The following is a 17860-nucleotide window of genomic DNA, read 5'->3' as shown; positions in this document are numbered from 1 at the left end:
AGGGCTTGATGATGATGAACTCCTTTAACTTGACCTTATCTGACAAGCACTTTATCTGTCCTTCAATTCTAAATGAAAGCTTTGCTGGATAGAGTAATCTTGGATGTAGGTCCTTGCCTTTCATGACTTCGAATACCCCTTTCCATCCCCTTCTTGCCTGCAAGGTTTCTTTTGAGAAGTCATCTGAGAGTCTTATGGGAACTCTTTTGTAGGTAACTGTCTCCTTTTCTCTTGCTGCTTTTAAGATTCTCTTCTTCTCTTTAATCTTGGCTAATGTAATTATGATGTGCCATGGTGTGGATTCTCCTTGGATCCAATTTCTTTGAAACTCTGTGAGCTTCCTATATTTCTTGGGTGTCTATTTTCTTTGTTGTATTGGGGAAATTCTCCTTTATTATTTTTTCAAATAATTTTTCGATGTCTTGCTCTTCCTCTTCTCCTTTGGTACCCCTATGATTTAGATGTTGGAATGTTTAAAGTTGTTCCAGAGGTCCCTCAGACTATCCTCAATTTTTTGAATTCTTGTTTCTTCCTTCTGTTCCAGCTGAATGTTTATTTTCTCCTTTTGTTCTCCTTTTGTTCTGATTTGAGTCCTAGTTTCCTTCCCTTCACTGTTGGTTCCCTGTATATTTTCCTTTGTATAGCATTCATTTCTTCCTTCATTTTGTGTCCAAACTCAATCATTTCTGTGACATCCTGATTACCAATGTTTTGAACTCTGCATCTGATAAGTTGGCTCTCTCCTTGTTGCTTAGTCCTTTTTCTGGAGTTTTGATTTGTTTTTTTTATTCGGGCCATATTTCTTTGTCTCAGCACACCTGTTATGTTGTAAGGGTAGAGTGTTAGGTATTCGCCAGAGCAGGGCAACACAGTTTGCTGTATTGTGGTGCTGTCTATGGGAGAGGGGTCAGAGAGAGCATTGCCATTCTCATCCTACTTTCAGTCACTCTCCCTGCTGCCCACAAGCAAATTGGGCCCTTCTGGTGCTGGTGCCCAGGTGAGTGATTTTGTGTAGATTCTAGGACCCTGTGGGTCATTCCAACAAACTCTTCTGTGAGGCTGGGAGTTTCTCACGACTCTGCAACCCCCATAGATTTTTAGAGTCAGAGGTTTTGAAGCTTTAGTTTTCTATGCTAGAACCCTGAGTTGCATGGTCTATCTTGCTCCTCCCATTTTTCCTCCTGGCTTATTGGCATGCAAATGTGGAACTGCCTGGTCCCGCAGCTGCCACCTTGCCCCCCTCCAGGTCTTCCAGATGCCACCTTGCCATGTGTCCTCTCTGCCCTGGCTTCCTGTCTCCCCTGTCTCCACCAGTCCTATCAGTGTGGATGAATGTTCCTTCTTTAATTCCTTGGTTGTCAGACTTCCATATAGTTCAATTCTCTGGCAGTTCTGGTTGGTTTTGTTTTTACATTTGTTGTTGTCCTTCTTTTGGTTGTGCAAGGAAGCAAAGCATGTCTACTTCTGCCTCCATCTTGACTATAAACCCTCTTAGGCTATTGTTTTTACCTTGTGCATGCATTATTATGATAAAAATTTTTTAAACTTCTAAATAAGCCAATATAGCTGGAAAATCATAGAATGATAAAAATGTGGGAAGGCTAGCCAACAACAATTTACTTTATAGCAAATTGCTCAAAATCTGTTTTGAGAGCAAACTATTTTGAATTTGCTCATGGTACATACAGATGGTGCAAAACAATAAGCTTCATTTTGTTGTTGAGTATAATTTAAAATAGAATATCTTTTATCATGCTTTAAAGTGACTTCAATCTACTTATATGATTAAGCTTTATATTAATTATTACATTAAGCTCCTTATGTTTCACAGGAGTTATAAAATGTACAGGGATGTCATCATTCAAGGCTTATATAAAATGTGATTTCTTGCTTCATGAATATGGGTGGAGACATAAGAGAAATAATTTTTCATACACAGATAACTGACAGATGTGAACACTTGCTAATTGAGGGGGGAAATAGGGATGAAAGTAACAAAAATAATTTTGTCTAATGCTGCAAGTGACATAGACTCAAACAATTGCTTTTTCAGAGTCCTCAGGCTTGTTTCTCTCCAGTGTTTGCAGAGCTTTCGAGAAGGCTGAATCCAACCATGGCAAACTGCCATCTTTGTCAGAGCAAGAGCTGTTTACATGCAAGGCACATAATAAGTGCAATGTGAAGTAAAAAACAGTGTGAGTTCTATTATGGCTGATTAGTCCATTGTACACTGTTACAACTAACATCTTCCTTGTGCTAAAAATAGTGGGAAGTCACGGGACCTCAAGCAGCATGATCCATCAGGACTGTACTCTTTCACAAGATCGCCAACAAAAGCTGCCTCTAACTCCCCAGAAAAATACACTTATTCATTTCAGTGTCCTCCAAAATATGTAGTTTATCTGAGCTGTTAGGCAAACTTAACAGCAGAGAACACACAGCTTCTAAAAGTAGATCTGTCTTCTCTGTAGCTTCCTTTTCTTGATCTGATGCTCAATATGAACATCACTGAAACAGTTGGCTGCTGTTAAACTTGCACCATTGACTGCTTCTTAATCATAGTAACAGCAGGATTAATGCACATATCCATGCACTGGCCTCCAGTAGCCTAAATAAATAAATGAAATAAAGCTCTCTGTTTGAAGGGACAGAAGCAGAAGGGAGTGGTATGAATAAACTCTAGTCCTAGGTCATTTCATCATGAAGTCAATAGCTCTTCTGGTTGAAGGGGAGAAAACAAACTGTTTTCTATTCTGTTGAAAGCCTGGAAGAATTTGCATGGCAGTAATCCTAACTCCAGAGGCAATCTATTAAGAACTCAGCATTACCAGTTCTGAGACTCAACTGATAAGCACATTCTGCTCCCTCCCTCCACCATTAATCCTCTTAAAGACTGTGCAACGTAATGAAAGGGGGCAATGGAAGAGCCCCCCCCTTTTCACTATAGCCACATAAACTGCTTGTGTAAATGTTCCATTAACAAACTGCTGGACCAGCATTTAATATCCTTTGCCTCCCTCTCCCTGACCCCCTTAGTCTGGTGCTTCTGCATACAGCATGACTGAATGTGTGATTTACACATGTTTAAGAGAAACATTCCCACACTTGAAAGCTGTTCTGTGACAAAGGGAGGGGAAGGGCTGAGGGAGAGGTGTTGAGCCTATTGTAGACATTTTAATTTACAATTCTCTCTTTTTATGGGCTTTAAGAGATGAATGACTTCCACCCACTTATCAGTTTGTTTCATTTCTCTGCGTTCTTTCTAAGTGCTGGTCGCTGTGTAAGTGCCCTTGGCCAGACCATGTAAGGCTGGTCCTTCTGGAGACAGAAGCTCTAATATTCTAAGAAAAGCAAGAGGAATGTGTGTTCACTATGCAAAGAATCCTCTTCTGAACAACAGAGAGGACAAAATAGATGATTTACCTTGACTTCATACTCATATGTCAAGGGATGCCAGATATTTTGTGGAAATTGCATCCTGTGTTTCTTTCTTTGCAGTCATCTAATGACAGTCTGATATGGTGGGTTCTTCAGCTAATCTGCTAAATCCTAACAGGATGCCTGCATCATCTGATTTTTTTTAATATGGCATTTTACCATAAAAATAAACTTCTTTTTCAGACAAGCAAGTAGCTTGTTTCCCTTTAGTATTCTACGACACCTAGTAAATTAGTTAATATCCAATAATAGGCTATATCGATGCAATTTGAAGATAACAGAATCTATCATTTAAAAGCTTAGTTTAAGTTAAATCATGATACAATAAGACAGGTTATCACACCCAGAACAGTGCTATTGGGACAGAAAACCCTTAGAGAATATATATGCATTGTAGTCCAAGAGACTCCAAACTTTGAAAAATTAATACATAAGGAAACCAAATACAAACACAGCCCCTATTTGTATCTTTGCTCTGGGTGCCATTAATTTCATTTCACTTTACTCTGAGCACCCAGCCACAGCTGGGGTCACTGGTGTGGGAAAGAACCACATTTGGGTCAGTGTGTGTAGTTGTGTCTCCAGCCACAACCACGGTCTGGTTTCAAAGTGAATAGATTCGTTTAGATCAACAGTGCCTTGGGGGATAAATGCTTAAATGTATTCAACCTGAGAAGAGCTGAAAACATCAATACCTTCATAAAGCCACTTTGATTTGTATTGACTATGGTTGTGCTGCTAATTCATACATATCATTGTTTACTTCGCCAAGCTTTTAACATGACTTTTGATTTATAGAAATCGTGATTCCATTTCTACCAAGAAGTGGTAAACTCAGACCTCCCCCAGAGCCTTACTTTCTCTCTGATGTGACAAAATTGAAAGAGGAACTGTCTTGTCACAGCAAACATAAATTGCTGTTTAACAGTTAATGTGCATATTTGAACTGTTCATAGTAATAGGTAATAATAGCAAAAAAGATTGTCTAAATAAGGGCAATCCATTACCTAAGCACATTATTAATGTGTTCACAGGAAAATCACTGATGTACGCTGGGGTCAGGTCTACAAGCTAGATGCATTTCCCGCTCAGAAAATCTGCGTTAGGCAACGGGGACAGACATCTCACCAGACATGACCTTGTTCTCTCGTTTGCTTAGTGCCATACCCTGAGAAGTTTTATTTACAGGAATCATTCAGACACATTGCAAAGCTCCATAAGTAACGTAATGTGTTCTCTGTACATAATGCAACCAATATTTGGTAAATGTTTTATTTGTTTAATGCTGCATCAGTTGGAGACTCTAAAAATTCTTTCTAACAATTCATTTATTTCTAAGCCACCAGAATCAATGGCTTTAAACCAAGCTAAATGGGCTGAAGTGACCAGAACTGGATTTTTGTTTTGTTTGTTGGGTAGTTCCCCAACTTAAATAAAAATGGAAGTATTTCGGATTTTCTTGTGCTAGTCTTATCCAGAGGTGCAGTAGAATAAAGGTGTAAATTTTATGAAGGAAGATACTTACTGCTCAAGAAGTCGCATGAAAATAATCTTTACACAGACACAGAATTCAAACTATAAAAAGACAAAATGCTAATGGGAGAGCTGGTGATACATTTTCTCCTGGATAAGGATGGACCTGAACACAGCTCATCTATGGCTCAGGAAAAATTCACAGTTCTGGTGGAGATAAACTTAGAAAGCCTCAAGACAGCCCAGGCGCGTCAGCACCTCACAGTTAATTAAAGAATTGAGTGAAGGCATCAAGGCTTGCTCCCTTCTGCCTGAATAATTCACCGCCTGTATCCATTATTAAAACCTGTTACTTCACCACAATGATTCCCAGCTCGAGATGGATTGGTCTCAGAACTAAGAGATAAATTGTAACAAGGCCTACAGCTATATTAATAAATTGAAATGAACATTTATTTGCTCATCTAATTAGAACTGCAGTTTTTCCAAATAGTGTAGTAATGCATTACCTTGACAGGCAGCTCTACCCACCTTTTGTGAGATAAAATGAGCAGGAGGGCTTTGCCCCAGATTTGGGGCTTCTCTGCATAACAAGTTCTTTAGTTGCTGCTGTTCTTTTAAGCCTTTCATTGCCCCACTATGCTCTGCCGATCCTATCACTCCAGGATTGATGGGAGCTTAGCTTTTGAGGTAGTTCGTCAGAGGACTGCAGAGAATTGTGCATATAGGACGCGCATTCTTCTTTTGTCCTGGCTCTCTTTTTAAAGTGTTGCAAGAGAAAAGAAAGAAAAAGAATTTAAAGGTTTTCCCCATCCTCTCCCCCATCTCCATTTCAAAGCTCAGAGACTCAAAGAAACTGTGCTTGTAGTTTGATTCCTGACTCCATCACTAACTTGTGTACAGCCTCCGTTTCTTCCTCTGAAAAAGAAAAATAGCGGTACCCAGTTTTGCAGGATCCACAGGAGGCTTAGGGAGAATGTCTGTAAAACACTGAACCCATACTAGGTGCCTAATCCATACGTGTTATTATTATTCAGCAATCCTTGTCCTCTGTTTGCAAATTAGATTTAGAAATCATTGTATCACATTCACATGAAAGGGTCTTCATATAACACAGCTAGCTCTCAATTTCTGAAGAATACAAATAAGTATTGGGGTATTATATTGACACAAATCATTGTCATTACCCAAAGTCCTGTTTCCCCCAATTAGATTATAAAATCTCAGAAAGGAAGTCAAGAATTCTTCCTTTCCTGGCAAAGGGTCTAGGACATAGTAGATGCTCAGTAATTGTTTTTGAGTTGGTTGGTTGGTTGGTTGGTTGGTTGGTTGGTTTTTCACCATAGTGGGTATGGTTATGATGTAAGTTCCTAAAAATGAGCACTTCTCTGTTGAGACCCAGGACACTGTATGGCATATGAAGGCTGGTGAAGTGGGGCCTTCTTCTTGAATTTATACAGCAGTAGAATTCAAATTCATGCTGCCTCAGACTGTAACCACATGATCCTGTGAGAGGACTATACTCTTTCTTCTTAAAATTAGCAGAAGTTGTACTCACCACATTCTCCTTTCTAAGACCGATCCATCTCAAGCATTTTTTATTTGATAAAATGAGAAATTAAAAAATAAATAAATGTATGAGTTGCCAGAAAGGGCATCAGGTCCCTTACTCTGCTCTTCACCTTGCAGATAATGTAGAACATTACTCATGGTTGGTTGGGATGTGTGTGTGTGTGAGTGTGTGCATGTTTCCTGACAGGCTCTGGTAAGACTGTACCATTGTAACAGTATCAACTTAGTCTGAGAGGAAAAGCACTTATCTTTTTTCTGCAATGTACTCCAAAATTGCTGACCAGGAGAAACTTAACTAAGTTCAGAAATCCTTTCTGAAAGGAAAATTTAGGAAAAAGGGAAATAATTTGTAGGTTATTAAATACATTACTAAGAGATTTTATGGCTCCTGTGAAATAGTTTTGTTTCCAGGGCAAGAGTATAAATTTTAAAAATTAGTGTAAAGTTGTATATTATCTCCACCAATATTTTGTAGTATCCTGCAGCAAGCTCTTAATCAATATAAAGCAAAGGGAAGTGGGATTCACTTGAGACAGGTCCTCAATAATTCCTCATGCTACACTTTGTGCAGTATTTAGAGACGGTATACATGGGAACAAAGTTATTTTTATAGGTTTTAGTAACTTTTTTTCTATTTAAAAGTAATGTGAATTTAAGGTTAAAAAAAGTCCAACGAAATAGATTCTAAAGTAAAAGGTACGAAGAGTCCTTCATTTCGTATACTGGGACAACAAACCCACTCTCTGGCTGTAAACATTATGGGTAGCTGCTTGTATGTGCTTCCAGCATGTCCATGTATGTGTTCATGCTTCCTGATTTGCTCTGGATTGCATAGATTTTGTTTGTTTTTAGCATCAGTATACTATATTTTATTTAACTCTTCCCCCATTGATGAATATTTGTGTTGCTTGCAAATTTTGGTATCATAAATAATGCTTTAATGAACATCTTTGTGGCAACATATTTGTTCACATAATGTGTGAATCAACTGATTCATAGAGTGTGAGATTTTTAAAGCAGATATTGCCATTTTCTCCAAAATGATTTTTAAAAGATTTCCTTCACTATTGAGTGGGGTGCTTCTATCAATAAAGGAATGTGATTAAAATCTAGTCAAGTCACAGTAAATTATTCCTTTTTAACAATTAGCTCTGAATTATATTCATGTAATGGCAGTTGTGCTATTTGGTAGACATAGCGTTCACTCATTGGTTAGAGAATTAGCAGTGTGCCCTACCCAAACAGAGTGAAATGTGCTGGAGTGGGTCTCAGCTGAACCCATGCAATAAGGTCTCCAGGAACAGAATCTCAGATGCCAATCAGAACAAATCCTTGAGACATTTCCACCTCCTAGATTTCCTCAAAAGATTTTATTTTAGGTTTGTTCTCCCTGACTGAAATTGCCAAAGAACACTCCAACACCATCACCCTTTGCTGTAATAGGAGAGCAGAACACAAACACAATTGATTGCCATCTTTTTAAAATTAGTTTCTTTTGAAAATGAAAAGCCACGGAAAGTTTATGATTGGTGTATGGAGTCTGTCGAGGCTGGAGAACAGAAGAGGAAAGCAAATGTTTTTCAGTTGGTGTGGAGGAGAAGCTGGATTTTCCCACCCTACAGGGGAGCTAATTTCAGTGCCTCCCACATTCCGTACTCAGAGAACCAGGGGCTTTCAGCACGGGGCAGCCCAGATGAAAGACTCGGGGTGGCCACGTAACTGAATTGTAATGAATTACGTGCAGAAATAACATGTGGAACAACTGGGTTACGCCTTTAACAGAAAGAGAGTGCCCTGTCCTTTCTCTTTCCCCTCCTGCCAGCCAGCACAGTGCTGTGGTTGAGTCATCTCGGATCCCTTGGACAAAGGCAACACTCTGGAGATTCAGAAGCAGAAAAACAGAAAGCATGGAGCCAGGTCCTTAATGGCTTGTCCCGCTAACACTCAGACTCTCCCAGGAGAGAGGACTGAGTTCCTGTCTCTATTTCACATTGTTTTTGGGGTTTGCGTTCCAGCAGCCCAACCCATATCCTAATGAATGAAAGGCTCCAAATGCTGGGCGTTTCAAACAACTTACTGTATTTTGGTGTGTATAATACACACTTTCATTTGCCCGTATTTTGGAGGGAAAGATAAGGATGTCCATATACATGGGTAGTACCTGAAATACCTTATATCTGTCCTTGTGTTTTGTAATTATTTGTACATGAAATTTCTTATACCATAATATGTTCAAAAATAAATGCTAAAATTTTCGATAATACAAAAGCAAGCATCTAAATATAATTAATTAATTAATTGATTGAATTTTAAAAATAAAATGAAAGATTTTTTTTTCCTGAAAGCTTGGGTCAAAAATGTGGGTGTACAGTATACACGGCAAAATACAATAGATTGCAAGTCTTAGTCAAAAGCACTGAGTTTCTTTCCACATCTATTTGTAGACTGTGTGTCTCCTGAATTAGTTCATCTCTCCCTTAGGGCTTGGCTGAAAGCAACAAGAAGTGTCTAGTGCATGCCGACCTTCTGTCTTACTTAGGAGTCGGTAGACTGCCCTCCTAGAGTCTGAAAAAAAATGTTTTGCCCCACTTAGTACGGAGCAACTAGCTTAATCCACATGTGATATTGCCCCCACTATCCCACCACTTCCATTAAGCAAATTAGACATTTTAGGTTCTATTGCTTGAAGCATTCTCTCTTTCCCCATGGAATCACATTTGAATGTGCAAAGCAAAGACCTGAAAATAAGTGGCATAAACTTAAGTGTGGAAAGGGGAGAGGAGTGCCTCACACAGAGAGAAGTTCAGAGGACCATCATTGTGGACTGCATGATTCTCTTCTCTTTTCCTCATGGCTTACTGCAAAAGGGCTAGTTGGTCCCAGCTATCCCAGGAGAACACACAAGAGCAAAGTGTGTGCCTCTCTGCTGCTTCCATCCCATTTTAAGTAGCTTTAAGTAACTTCTTTTTACATATCATCAGCCAGATATGTGTTATATAGCCATTGCTAACTGCAAGGAAGGCTGGGACTGTGGCCGTTTCATCTGGGCACAGAGCCACTTCCAACAAATCAGGATTTTTGGCTCTTAAGAAAGTCAAAACAGAAGATAGTTTTATTTTACACAGGTCATGATCCATTTGAAAATTTTTACATTTTAATGGTTTATTTCAATGGAAGATTTTGTAGTGTTCCAATCCAAAAAAGAACATATCCCCTTTGTACTTCCCTAAATAGAGATTAAGCTATTAAAAGTCACCTAAATGAAATACTTTCATCAAATCCTGCATTTGGGCATCTTTACTAAGAAATACTAAAAATGAATATATTACCTAGATAGTATAACTTTGGTCATGTTTCAGAAATAACAGTGTCACCTATGAAAGAGCCATTGATGTTCAACACTCTCTTTTCTAGGAGGCTTCTTTTTGGCCTGAAAGCAGGGGATTTTGTGTGCTTAAAGAAGCATGTTGGAACTGCTTTCTGACAAAAGAGAGGGGGAGTGAGAGAAAGGAAAGGAAAACATCAGACCAAGTGATTCAACTGGGTTAGGGAGGTGAGATAATCACAGTCTTTCTCCCTGAACCCTGAGGAGTTTTAGTGAAAATTTAAATAACTCATGCTCTGTCTGCTCTTAGTGGTGTTCTATGGTCACTATCATTTTTCTCCCTCTAAGAATTCAATTTGTCCCTATTATTCCAAGGTCACAAATTGAGGAATCTTAGTGGCCATCAAGGCTCTACCTTTGAAGCAAAGGGTCAGTGCCTTAGTACAAAAGGGAATCAGTCCAGTGTGCTGGCTCACCAAAGGGTGGTTAATTCATTCAAAAGGGATGACCAGGGTTCTTATTCTAGATTCCCATCTGGACAATCAGAAGCCTCCCTTCTCCCAAACATGAACTTCATTAATGAATATTCAAGGGAAAGTATTACTTCATTGTCAGCTCTAATTGCTAGTTTTACCTTATTAGTAGAAGTTTTTCTGTGGTTGAGCCTGACATACATTTGTTTGCACACTGTTATTAGTCAAGACTCAGTGAAGTCTTGTAATTAACACCTCCACATTATCTCATGCAGTGAAAGCAAAGACAAAACCAGATGACTCACTTTGTTTTAGCTTTGCTCTTGTTTTCTGAGATAGAAGCACGTAAGAAGTATAAGCTCATCAGAATGCCACATGGAGCCAACAGAAACCATAAAAGGCTTTTCAGGAAGCAGTGCATAGAAGTTCATCAAGGGAACAACAGCACAATCAACACACTGATTTAAAACTCTACCTGGCACTGATAAATTGCACAGACACATCACCTGCACCACACTCGGCAACCACGCCAGGTCACTGATGAAGGATCCATCCTTCCCAAGAAGCAGGGGAGATAACAGATTCTCTGTAAACATAATGAAGTTAATGATTCACAGGACAATTAAATAGCTTTCAGGAAATCTTATCAGTTTACAGATAGAGCCGACCCAGGTAATGACTGTATTTTAATCATTGGTATCATTTAAAACACAATGTCTAAAAGCCACTGTCTCCCAGCTCCCAGCAGCCTCTCACTGATACTGCCGTGGAAAATGGGTGTGGAGGATGGGGACACTGTGGAGAGTCCACATTTCAGTTTTCTATTTGGAGAGAGATCTTTTTCTAACTGCCTCCATTAAACATTGTTCTAGCAAAAGAGATTTGAAAAACCAAGATACCAAGTTTTTTTCCTTGAATTTATGAACTAAGCCTAATTGTTTTATTTTTATTTATTTATTTTTATGTTTTAAATGCAAAATAAAACACCAACCTTCACAGATACCGTCACCTGAAATTTTGCAAGTTGACTCTGCAAAATCTGCCACGGATTAAAAGAAAACTGCTTATTTCTTGTTTATCATTACTTCTTTTCTGTAATAATATGAACAAAATGAAAAGCAGCTACCACAGGAAAGAGGAGTGATATATTTGTAATAGCACAGTAACCTTTCAATTAGCAACTATTCCTAAAGCGATGAAAAATCTGGATATTAAATTAAAATTGTTATTTTGCACAACTTTTCCTAGCTGAATTGTCAGACAGCAAATCTTATTTACAAGTGAAAACAAGCTAAAACTTTTAATGGACCCCTGTCTATATCAAATGTTAATATTACAACAGTATACATTAGAAAGAAGTGATCACAAATACCATGTTTGTGCTACCCGAAGCAGTCTATAGATTTGGTGCAATCCCAGTTAGAATTCCAATTAGAATTCCAATGGCAGTCTTCACAGAAATAGGAAAAATCATACCATTTGTATGGAACTACAAAAGACCTTAAAATAGCTAAAGCAATCTTCAGAAAGAGCAAAGCTGCAAGCATCACATTTCCTGATTTAACACTATATATTAGAAAGTTATAATAATCAAGACAATATGGTTTGGGCATAAAAAGAGACAGATCAATGGAGCAGAATAGATGGCCCACATACAAAACCACACATGTATGGTTAATTAATTTAGGATAAAAGAGTTAAGAAAATACAATGGGGGGAGAGTCACTTTCCAAAATGATCTGGGGGGACTTCCAGTCAAGATAGTGGCATGGGCAAATATGACAAAAATGACAAAATATAGAACAACCATCACTCAGAACCATCAGGAATCTAGTTGAATGGAAGTCTGACAACTACAGAATTAAAGAAACCACGTCCATCCAGATTGGTAGCAGGGCGCAGATGCAGAACAGGCTGGTTCCACACCCATGTATAGTGGATAAAAAAGTTCAAGACAGATAAGTCAGACATGAGGAGTCCCATCCCCACAACAGGCTCTCCCATCCAGGGTTCCAGTGCCAGGAAGATAAGTCCCCACAACTTCTGGCTGCAAAAACCATCAGGGACTGAGTCAGTGGAAGAAACTGCTGGATCAGCAAGCATTTTCTCTGAAAGAACCCACACACAGACTCACACATGCAGACTCACTCCCTCTGAGCTCCAGCACCCCAGTAGCAGCTTCGAAGGCACCAGTGGCATACAGGAAGGAACTGAGGTGTCTTGCATCAAGGTGAGAGAGGCTATTGTCCCTTTTCTAAACCTGCCCTCTACTGAGCCAAGAGCTAGCAAGCTGGTGCCATATCTGAGACCCCCTCAACCTGGCTAATGCTGTTTGGCCTACCTTGGAGATTCCCAGAGATTTTGTCTCACCCATCTTAGGAACCCATTAAAGCTGGGCCCACCCAACCTGCTTTCCATATGAATGGTTGGTCTTGGCTCATGCTGCACAATTTCCTAAATCCTCTTACACAAGCAACAGTTGGCATCAGTGTGTCCCAGGGATGGTACTAGAAGCAGTCAGCCTGGATTCACAGCTTGGCTTAGCCTATGAGTCTCCAAGCTCAGCACAAGTAGCAGCCATCTCAGGTTGATTTATAGCTCAGGCAGGTGGCCCCAGGCAAAAGAGAGGTGGGGCTGTGCTTGACCTACACAACTCCAGAAATACCTACACAACTCCAGTGGACAGCTACAGACCACATCAGAGCACCATCACCCTGACCCCACACAACTTATCTTCCATGGAGGATGGCAGTTGGTGAGAAGGGTCACAGTCAATCTTTGTAGCTGATGGGCCTAGATAAATTCCTCCCATTGATCTGCTGACAACAACCAAGTCTCCACCACATGAAGAGTGTGCACACAGCCCACACAAAGGGCACAACTCAAGTAACCTAGCTTGTTGATAGAGGAGTCTGTGCCACTGACCCTACAGGACACCTACCACATTAGTCCACACTACCAAGACAAGGAGTCAAAGCAGCTCTACCTAATGCATAGAAACAAACACAAGGAGGCTGCCAAAATGAGGAGACAAAGAAACATGGCCCAAATGAAAGAACAGACCAAAACTCCAGAATAAGAACTAAACAAAATGGAGATAAGCAATCTATCATTGTAGAGTTCAAAACACTGGTTATAAGGATGTTTAAAGAACTTAGTGAGGACCTCAACAGCATAAAAAGGATACAGTCAGAAAGGAGGTATACACTATTTGAAATGAGGAACAATTTGTAGGGAAACAACAGTAGAGTGGATGAAGCCAAGAATCAAATCAATGATTTGGAACATAGGAAGCAAAAAACAATGAATCAGAACAACAAGAAGAAAAAAGAATCAGAAAAAAATGAGGATTGTGTAAGTTGCCTCTAGGACAACTTCAAGAGTTCCAACATTTACATCACAGGGTGCCAGAAGCAGAAGAAAAAGAGCAAGAAATTGGAAATCTCTTTGAAAAAATAATAAAAGAAAACTTCCCTAATTTACTGAAAGAAATAGATGTGCAAGTCCAGGAAGCAGAGACCCAAACAAGATGGATGCAAAGATGCCCACTCTAAGACACATCATCTTTAAAATGCCCAAGGTTAAAGATAAAGAATCTTAAAAACAGCAAGAGAAAAGAAGTTACTTACCTACAAGGGAGTTCCCATTAGACTGTCAGCTGATATCTCAAAAGAAACTTTGCAGCCTAGAGGGGGTTGGCAAGAAATATTCAAAGTCATGAAAAGCAGAGAGCTACAGCCAAGATTGCTCTACCCAGCAAGGCTATCATTTATCAAAGCTATAATGGGCAGATAAAGAGCTTTCTAGACAAGAAAAAAATGAAAGGACTTCATCATCACCAAACCATTATTATATATAATGTTAAAGGGGCTTTTTAAAGAAAAAAAGATGAAAACTATGAAAAATAAAATGGCAAATATACATATCTATCAACAATTGAATCTAAAAAACAAACTAAGCAAACAAGAACATAGGCAGGATACAGAGAATGTTTTGATGGTTACCAGTGGCAGGAGGTATAAGGAAAAGGGTGAAGAGGTGAGAGGATTAATAAGTACAATAGGGCCCTGGCTGGTGTGGCTGGGTGGATTGAGTGCCAGCCTGAAAACCAAAGGGTTGCTAATTAGATTCCCAGTCAGGACACAAGCCTGGGGTGCAGGCCAGGTGCCCAGTAGGGAGCATGCTAGAGGCAACCACACATTGATGTTTCTCTTCCTCTCTTTCTTTCCTATCTCTCTCCCTGCTCCTAAAAATAAAAAAAATATTTTTTTAAAAAAAGAAAAGTACACATAGGTAGTTACAAAATAGCCACGGGGATGTAAAGTACAGTATAGGGAATGGAGTAGCTGAAGAACTTAATAGGGATGACCCATGGACATGAACAGTGTTGTGGGGATTGCCTGAGGGAGTGGGGGTGCTGCGTGGAACAGGTAAAAGCAGGAAAAATCAGGACAACTATAATAGCATAATCAATAACAATTAAAGAAAATAAAACCAGATGATTAAATTAAAAAAAAGATCTTGTGCAAACAACCACCATATGCAAAAGAATGACACTAGACCACTGTCTTACATCATATACAAAATTTAACTAAAAAATGAATTAAAGAGTTGAATATAGGACCTTGAACCAGAAGAAACTTAGAAGAAAACATAGGTGGTAATTTTCTTGACATCAGTCCTAGTGATGATTTTTTTTTGGATGTGACACCAAAAACAAAGGAAACAAAGCTAAAATGAACAGAGGGACTACATTTGACTAAAATCTTCTGCACAACAAGGGAAACCATCCACAAAACGAAAAGGCAACTTACCGACTAGGAGAAAATACTTGCAAATCATATATCTGATCAGGAATTATATTCAAAATATGTAAATTATTTCACAACTCATTAGCAAACACAGACAAGCAACAAACCAATTTTTACAATGGGCAGAGGGCCTGAATACATATTTTTCCAAAGCACACACACAGGTGGCCAATAGGTACACAAACAGACGCTTAGTAGCACTAATCATCAATGAAATACAAATCAAACCCACTATGAGCTAACAACTTATACCTGCTTGAACGGTTATTCTCAAGAAATGGCAAGTGTCGACAAGGATGTGAGTGGGCAAGGATGTGCACTGTTGGGGATGTGAATTGGTGCAGTCACGCTGGAAAACAGTACGGATGTTCCCCATAAAACTAAAAATTGAACTAGCGAGTGATCCAGCAATTGCACTGCTGGGTATTTATTTGAAGAAAATAAAAATACTCACTTTAAAATATATATGTATCCCCATGTTCATTGCAGCAGTAATAATCATAGCCAAGATATGGAAACAGTTCAAGTTTTCATGGATGAATGGTTAATGAAACTGTGATCGATGGTGGAATATTATTCACTCATAGAAAGGAATGAAATCTTGCCATTTGTGACGACATAGATGGACTGTGAAGGTATACTAAGTGAAATCAGAGAGAGAAAGACAAATAGGTTATAATCTGCCTTACATGTGGAATCTTTTTTTAAAAAGTGTTTTAGATGCAGAGAACAGATTAGTGGTTGCCATAGGTGGGTGATCTGGGGAGGTGAGCAAAATGGGCAAATGAAGTCAAGAGGTACAAACTTCCAGTTATAAAGTAAATAAGTTGTAGGGATGTAATAATACCACATTGCACAGTTGAAAGTCACTAAGAGAGTATATCTTAAAAGTCCTCATAAGGAAAAAATTTAACTATGCATGTGGGTGGATGTCAACTAGACAGATCATGGCCATCCTTTCATAATACATACAAGTATAGAGTCATTACACTGTACACCTAAAACTAATATAATATGCAAACTATACCTCACTTAGAAAAAAAAAATACCGGCTGTTGCCTGGCTCCTCTGGAAACTTCAGTGCTAGGCTTCTAACTGACCATGACGTGAGGAAGAGGGCTTTTTGTACAGGCGTACCTCAAAGATACTGTGTGATTTGTTCTGGTCACTGTAATAAAGCAAATATCATGCTAGAACAAGTTACATGAAATTTTGGGTTTCCCAATGCATGTAAAAGTCATCTTTACATTATATCACCTATTAAGTATGTAATAGCATTATGTCTAAAAAATATATATGTATTCCTTAATTTTAAAAATAGTTCATTGCTAAGGAGTATTATTCATCATTTCAGCCTTCAGCAAGTTATAATCTTTTTACTGGTAGAGTGACTTGCCTCACTGTTTACAGCTGCTGACTGATAGGCGTGGCGGCTGCTGAAGGTGGAGGTGGCCGTGGCACTTTCTTACAGTAAGACTTTCATTGTTGCTGTACTGACAGACTCTTTCCTTCATAAACAGTTTCTGTGTACCATGTGTTACTCTTTGATAGCATTTTACCCACAGTAAAACCTCTTTCAAATTTAAAGTTAACCCTCTCAAACCCTGGCACTGCTTTAACAACTAAGTTTATATAATATTCTAAATCCTTTGTTGTCATTTCAATTATCTTCCCTGCATCTTCACCAGAATCTATTTCCAGAAACCACTTTCTTTGCTCATGGGTAAGGAGCAACTCCTTATCCACTGAAGTTTTATCATGAGATTGTGGCAATTCAGTCAGAACTTCAGATTCAGCTTCTAATGGTGATTCTGGTTCTCTTGCTATTTCCACCACATCTGGAGTTACTTCTTTCACTGAAGTGTTGAACCCCTCAAAGTCATCCATGAGGGTTGGAACCAACTTACTCCAAACTTACATTAATGTTGATATCCTGACCTCTGCCCGTGAATGGCAAATCTAATGGCATCTAGGATGGTGAATTCTTTCCAGAAGGTTTCAATTTACTTTGACCAGATCCATCAGAAGATTCACTATTTATGGCAGCTATAGCCTTATGGAATGTATTTCTTCAACAACAAGACTTGCAAATTAAACTTTTTGATCCATGGGCTACACAATGGATGTTGTGTTCACAGCACAAAAACATTAATCTCATTGTACAACTTTATCACACCTTCAAGTAACCAGGTTCATTATTAATGAGCAGTCATATTTTGAAAAGAATCCTTTTCTAAGCCATAGGTTTCAACAGTGGGATTAAAATATTCAGCAAACCATGCCATAAACAGATGTGCTGTCATCCAGAGTAGATATAGCATAATTCTTAAAGGCCCTAGAATTTTTAGTATAAGTGAGCATTAGCTTCAACTTCAAGTCAGTCACCAACTGCATTAGCCGCTAACAAGAGACTCTACCTGTCCTTTGAAGCTTTAAACACAGGCATTGTCTTCTCCTCTCTAGCTATGGAAGTCCTAGATGGCATCTTCTTCCAATGTAAGGCTGTTTCATCTACATTGAAAATCTGTTGTTTATTGTAGCCACCTTCATTAATTACCTTGGCTAGATCTTCTGGATAACTTACTACTTCTACATCAGCACCTGCTGCCTTCCCTTCCACTTTTAATGTTATGGACTTGACTTCTTCCCTTAAACCTCATGAACCAGTCTCTGCTACCTTCAAACTTGTGTTCTACAGCTTCCTCCCCTCTCTCAGCCTTCATAGAATTGAGGAGGGCCTTGCTCTGGTTTAGGTTTTGGCTTAAGGA

The sequence above is a fragment of the Artibeus jamaicensis genome, unplaced genomic scaffold (genome assembly GCF_021234435.1).
Source record: "Artibeus jamaicensis isolate MK-2021 breed Jamaican fruit bat unplaced genomic scaffold, CSHL_Jam_final contig_402, whole genome shotgun sequence".
Lineage (NCBI taxonomy): Eukaryota > Metazoa > Chordata > Mammalia > Chiroptera > Phyllostomidae > Artibeus > Artibeus jamaicensis.
The sequence above is the reverse complement of the archived record's forward strand: the minus strand, read 5'-3'. Positions refer to the sequence as shown.